Genomic DNA, 6,599 nt, shown 5'->3' with positions numbered 1-6,599 from the left:
TGTTATTTTATTGATACGTGTCCGCACGTTTACGGTGTTTACATACACGCCAGTGACAAGGGTGTGAGGGGCGGATAATCGGATTACGAATCAGTTGGCCGGCTCAATCAAAACTGCTGTTGCGCCCGCTCAATGAAGATTACGCTGCATTTGCCGCTCTTTCTCTTCTCTCATGTGCCAAACGCAGAAAACGACATTCAAACGCCGCACCGCCACGCAGATTAAATAATATATATCCGCTCGTCTGCGAGGGCCTCGGATGCAAATTGGTTTGCTTTCCTTTCTCGCTGTGGGAAAGGGGTTGCGGAAGGGGCGAGGCGCGGACGTTAACAAGCCAAATTGCAGCTCACAAAATCAATTTGGGGAAAGGAAGACAATATATCTCGCTGAGCAATCTATTTTAGGTCACTTTTTCTGGGGGTTTTTCTGAATAAAAAAGTAATTCTATTTGGGTCAATAAGTTCATTACTTCGTTGGGTTCGAAATTGAAAACGTTTCTGCAGGATTTACTTTTTGGAATCGAATGGGTAAAAATCACGCAATTGAAAGACTTAGGTGTTGTGTTCCAAACCTCGGGTACGTCCTTTTCGAGACATGTAGAAAAAAGAGTGCGAGCAGCTTTAATGGCTACTTATAGCATTACAAATTTAAACAGGCTTTCTATCAATACTGCGGTTAAACTCTTCGACCTTAAAATCTCGCCAACAGCCTCATATGGAATTGAAATTATCTGGCCACATCTAACTAATATGGATTTTGTAAATCTAGAAAGAGTGAAAACTCGCTATTTTAAAAAAGTGCTTGGAATTTCTAAGTATAATAGATCTCGTTATGTTTATGAATTGATTGCGAAAGACTCCAATTTATATGTAACTGACTTAAAAGTTAGATTTAATCTACCAGAGACTGATGTGTATATAAAGTTCTGTGAAGAAAAGAAAACAAATAGACTGTTAATTTGTTCTGAGTTTTTTGAGACTGAAACTATGATTAATGACAACTGGCGTGGCCCTGATTTTCCTGATGGACATATTTTTGCAAGATTTGCTTGTCATGGCTATCACTATATTTTCTGTAACAATGCAACGTTTCACTATGTATGAGCCTAATTATGATTGTAGATGTAAGTTCTGTGGCGAGACTTGTGAAAAATATCATATCCAAAAGTGTACAGCAAGAAAACTTAGTTTCAAAATTTAAGTTTATTATGGGCTGACAGGGCAACTCTGCCCCAAATCAGCACACATCCATAAAGTAATGATACAATTATGTAGGAACAACATTTGGAAGGAAGTAATAATTAACGGTAGCTTGAGAATATTGCTTCTTCAATTTTCTTCTTACTTTGAGAGAAGCAGCGAAAATGTGTAAAAATTGAGTAACCTTTAGATGTAGAGTGTTGCACGCATATTTTGCGTTTAATAAACCATTAATTAATTAATTGAAAGACTTAAAAGAATGTTTTTCAACATCGTATTTAAAGTCCAATTTCACCCACATTGACTGTGAATTTAGCAAAGGCCTTGATGAAATTGAGCATATTAATTTCAAGTATTCAAATTTTGCAAACATATTTTAATTCATTTTAAAATTGCTTTGAAATCCTGTTGGCTACATTTTGAAGGGAAAAATTGGTTAAATGAGGCAACTTTGGCCCCACGTTATCCACTCAGCGGTGAGCTCATAGCCCACAGGATACAAATTTCCATCGCATTCTAAAAACAAAAAAATATTTAATACCTACGGCAGAACATTTGATACATATTTTATAAAAAAATTACCACAGATTCCAGGTGTCACAAAACATTATTTTCTTTCAAGTTTTTCTATCTTCGTTTTGAAGTTGGATCGAAATCCGAGCAAGTGCGGAGGCAGAGACTGTGCATGTTCCCAGGCCTGCTTTCGGCGTGTGCTGATCTTTTATCATTCGCCTGCTCTCTCCTCCCTCTGCTCGCCGTCTGGGTCCGCATAATCACATCTGGAAATCTGAAATAAAAGCAGGCATCGCGCGCGCTCTTTTAATAGACTTGAAAGCGGCCGTGTGCTGCCCGCTTGAGCGACGTACGGATAAAAAGACACGTCACGACAAGCGCAGCCGCTTTTTTACATCAAGTCAGCGCAAATGTCTGAAGTGTATTCTTTCATGGCAGCTAGCGCTCCATTTGCCAGATTTCCCAGTGAGATACGCCAAATTAAAACGGAGCATTAAGCTGACTGCTTTGTTTGCAGCCTAAAATTGCATTCCGGCCGTCCAAGATCGAGTTATGCAACCATCTCGCATACCTGACCAACTGGTTGCATAATAACCAAGACAAAATCAACATTTATATTGATTCACTCAAGTAGCATTATGATATAAAAAGAAAACACGAAAATCCGATTTTATTTTTATACAAGTTTTCCTTTCAAACATATGATTTTATGTGTATCATTCTTGATAGAAACGAAAAAGGATATTATATTCGGTTGAAAAGCCTCCTCGATTTCATTCAGATTCCAATAAATTTTTCCCACGACCTGCATCCGTTCACTCCTCGTGAACGGAATCCTTTTAAACCAGGTTCAATCATGGTCCGATTTCCACTCGCGCTTCATTCGAGTGGCCGAGAGAGCAATAATTTGTTTATAACTATATAAGCAACGGCAAACATTCCTCAAAAAGGTCGCGTTCAATCGAGCGTGAAAGCGGCTCTCAGCTCCTTCTGGACCGAAATTACATGTCTGCATAATGGGATTAGCCGTGTCGCCGGTGAGAGGACTGCTCCCTCTTGTGCCACCGGAAAATAAGCTGGCGAATGAATGGCCAGAGAGCAAATCTGCAGCAGCGCTGCATTTGTCCTCTCTTTTGCTCTCGCCACTCGAGTAATCCTCAGTGACCAACGCGACAATACAGCGAATTTGTTGCACCTGTTGTCTGGCAGCTTCCACCCGAATGCACCGCCGACTCGTATTTACAGAACTGAATGAGTGAGTCATTCAAGAAAAGTATAATAGAAGCATGGCCTCAGCTCACTAAAAATATGATTCAGGATTTATTGATTGAATTTACGCAAATATTTTGATTGCGTTCCTTGCAAAGCTTCATTTAAAAAACTCAATATTTTATTAAGCAATTAAATCCCGCATTTTCTCCGAAACCCCAACTTAATTGCAAAAAAAAGTGTTTCCGCAATTTTAGCATTTTATTAAAACACGTACATGTTTTTTGAATTAATGTTGGATGAATAAGAAAATGCAACTAAATTTTGAACACTCCATCGGACTATTTCACACGCTGCCTCTGCTTGAATTTGATGCAAAAATCTAATATTTTTGGAGTCATAAAATAGAGAAACCGTGGAAAACCAAAAAAAATGTATTTTTTCCGACTAGTTTTTTCCCATTGCTGATTTATTTAATAATAATTCAATTTAGTTCTATTTTTTATATCTGGTAGTGTGTCAATAATACATAGAGGTTTGCTAAACAGTCGAGTTGAACAAGACATTTTTTAGTTTCGTACTTCAATGGTTGTTTTCAATGTTCTCAAAAACATTTAAATATTTAGATTTGGCTTTTGCCTTTTAGTTTTTACAAATATTTATTCATATATTCGAGCAAAGCTGCAATGTTGATTTTTCATCTTTGAGAGCCCCTCGAGAGAACAAATGCTGCCATTATTGTTTGTAATTGTAAATACAACATATTTGTTAGCCGTCAATACTAAAGCAAAAGTACTTCTGTTTATTTAATTTTTTTGCATCTCACTATACAAGAATATTTTCCAATTTTCCGTCCAAAAAGGAAACAATCATGTTCGTCAGCGAGCTTTTAACCAATCACAATAATATCTGAATTTTGTTTAGGAGCATTTCACCATTTCTAAACTCGAAATATTTTGCTTGGGCTTTAATATTTGCTAAGAAACAATTTAAAATAACAATAAAGCATAAATGAAACAATGAACTGTAAGATGGAATAATGGCAATATTGACAAAGCTCGTAAAAGTGGTTAAATGATGGATCTGTTTAAATTTTTGTGAATTCTTTTTCTAAATTTATCAACTATACATATGTTTATCCTATTTTTGTTTGTAAAATTTGCATATCGCAAAAGATGTGAAACAGATGCTTGTGTGAAAAGCTAGGTTTGAAGCGCAAGAGGGTAGAAGGCAGCCGACAATATTCACACCTCCAGTTAGGTTTGGAAAAAATGAAAGGAGATTTACATAATAGAAAAACATTTTTACGAGCTTTGCCGATTTCGCCTTTATTCCTCCAATTCTGTTACTAAAATTTCATTTCCTCTACTAATTTTACATTGTTCTTCCGTGAAATTTAAACGGTTTAGACAGTTTCCAATTAAGACGGAATTGGACAATTTTTTAGACATCTCATTTTAGTCAAGTTAACATGTTTTTACTGCTAACAATAAGAAGTTTAACGGTAAGATATCACATTTTAGCCGTAAATCGAAATAATATATTTTCTAAGTAACTAATTGTAGGAACTTAAAAAAGTACTTAGAAAAAAAATCATTTTAGTTAATATCTAATTATTAATCATTAATCCTCCACTGAACAATTGCATCAAAGAAAACGTAGTGCGAATATTCTTTAAATATTAAGTCTGAATTGAACATTTATTAAATCAATAAACAATTTTTAACGTTGAGAATGGTGTGTTAATTATTTGAAAATCTACAAAAGAATAGGAGAAGCAAAAATGTACATTTAATCCATGGATTTTTGAACAATTTCAACGGTTTTAAGGTTAGCTCAAAAGGCTTAAAATTCACGATTTGTGCTAATTTGTTTAAATTTCACAGCTCTAAAAATGTGCCTTCAAAAAAATTACGATTCCAAGTTAACTTTTCTACTTGTCTCCAACAAACATGTAATTAAACTTGTAGCACATGTAGGCAAAGGTGAGATAGCTCACTATCTTGCTTGGGGAGTCGATTAATTTACCCCCGATCAGCACAGGACAAGAGGATACTATCGCGCAGCACCCCGGAGGCTGCATGTTACGAAATTACGGATTACGTTTGAACGCGTCGGCGAAATTCCGCTCTAATTGGCGCTGGCTGCTCGGGCGCAAACAACGCGCGCGTATACACAACAACAAGCAAGGCATCAACAAAAGGGTGCGAGATTATAATAAGCCGGTGTGCGAGGGTGAATAGAGCGCGCGCGGGGGCAATCACTCGGCATAATGCGCACGCCAAGGTGTCGGAGCGGCGCTGATGCGCAATCACCATGACAACGCACGCCATGAATGTCTAAACAGGGGCCGCTTCCCAGCGCTAACGATCAAATTCACACCTCTCTCTTTGTGCCGCCGCCGCCGCCGCCGCTGAAGCCGCGCGCACGCACAATGCGTGTGAGCACCTGAGCCCCCGCCCGATCGTTATTAGCGCTAGAGAGGGTTAATCGCCCTAATTGCTCTCGAGGGAACGACGCACCTGTGCGCCGATGCCGCCGAAGCCGTGACACTTGATTCCGATCTTTCAATCTGCGCTCATTTGTTCGGCGTGTTGGTGCGGAAGAGAACGGTTGAGTTGAGAGATTGAGAATGGAGAATTATTGGTGTGTGCGGTGGCTCATGTCATGTGAACGCAACAAATACATTGAAACCTGATCTCGGATGAAAATAAAATGAATCGCGTCCAGACTGAATGATTTCTAGGGCTATGAAATTGATACGATCGACTGGTTTTCTGAGCTTCTAATGCTTGCGGGGCTATCAAACGAGTTTACGAATCATGGAATTTTACAGACATTTAAGAACCATACTTAAAACCATCCAAAGTTGGCTAAAATATCACAAAAAAACTGCCAACTTTTGCTTAGCATTAGGAAATTTAACTCTGTGTCATTTGAAAAGGAATTTTTGTCATAAAATTATATGTGATCAGTTTTTCACACTGAACTTAACGATTAAAAAACAGTTCAATTCAGCCCAAAAATTGAAGGAAAATCATGCTACCCTTTCTTTGATAATTTTTTTGGTTTAGGGGAAAATCAAATGACTTAACTTTTTCTAAAATTATTTTATAATTGTGTTTTTAAAGTACTTGCATCTTGTACAATAAGACTCCTTAAGAAAATGACTAAAATCATAAAATATGGATAAAAAGAGATATTTTTCATTAAAATTGCTTAATATTAAGCGTTAAAAACCGTCTAGTGTGCAAGAAAAAATAGTATAAAAATATTAGACGATTTGTTAAAAGTGTAAAATTAATAGCATCAAAATGATTTCAAAAAAACCAGAAGAAAAATTATCAAGATATCGTGAATACTAGCGTATTCACCGATTTGTATATCCTGAAAAATGTATGGTTGAAGTCTTGTTCTTACCAGTGCTTAGGTTTTTAAACACACTTTAAACTTCTAAATTTTAATATTTTCTGCCCTTTTCCAGAAAAATGGTAAAGCCGCTATGATTTTTATGGTGATAATGTGGTTCAAGAGATTAATAATGTTCAAAGAAAGGGACTGTGATGAATAGCATATCTGTACTTTTGTTCCTTTTTAACAACGATTAGGTAAACCAGACAATCGTAAATCAGACCTATTTTATCATAGAAAAGTCGATTACAATATATAATAAACAGT

Source organism: Cloeon dipterum, chromosome X (assembly GCF_949628265.1).
Source record: "Cloeon dipterum chromosome X, ieCloDipt1.1, whole genome shotgun sequence".
Classification (NCBI taxonomy): domain Eukaryota; kingdom Metazoa; phylum Arthropoda; class Insecta; order Ephemeroptera; family Baetidae; genus Cloeon; species Cloeon dipterum.
The sequence above is the reverse complement of the archived record's forward strand: the minus strand, read 5'-3'. Positions refer to the sequence as shown.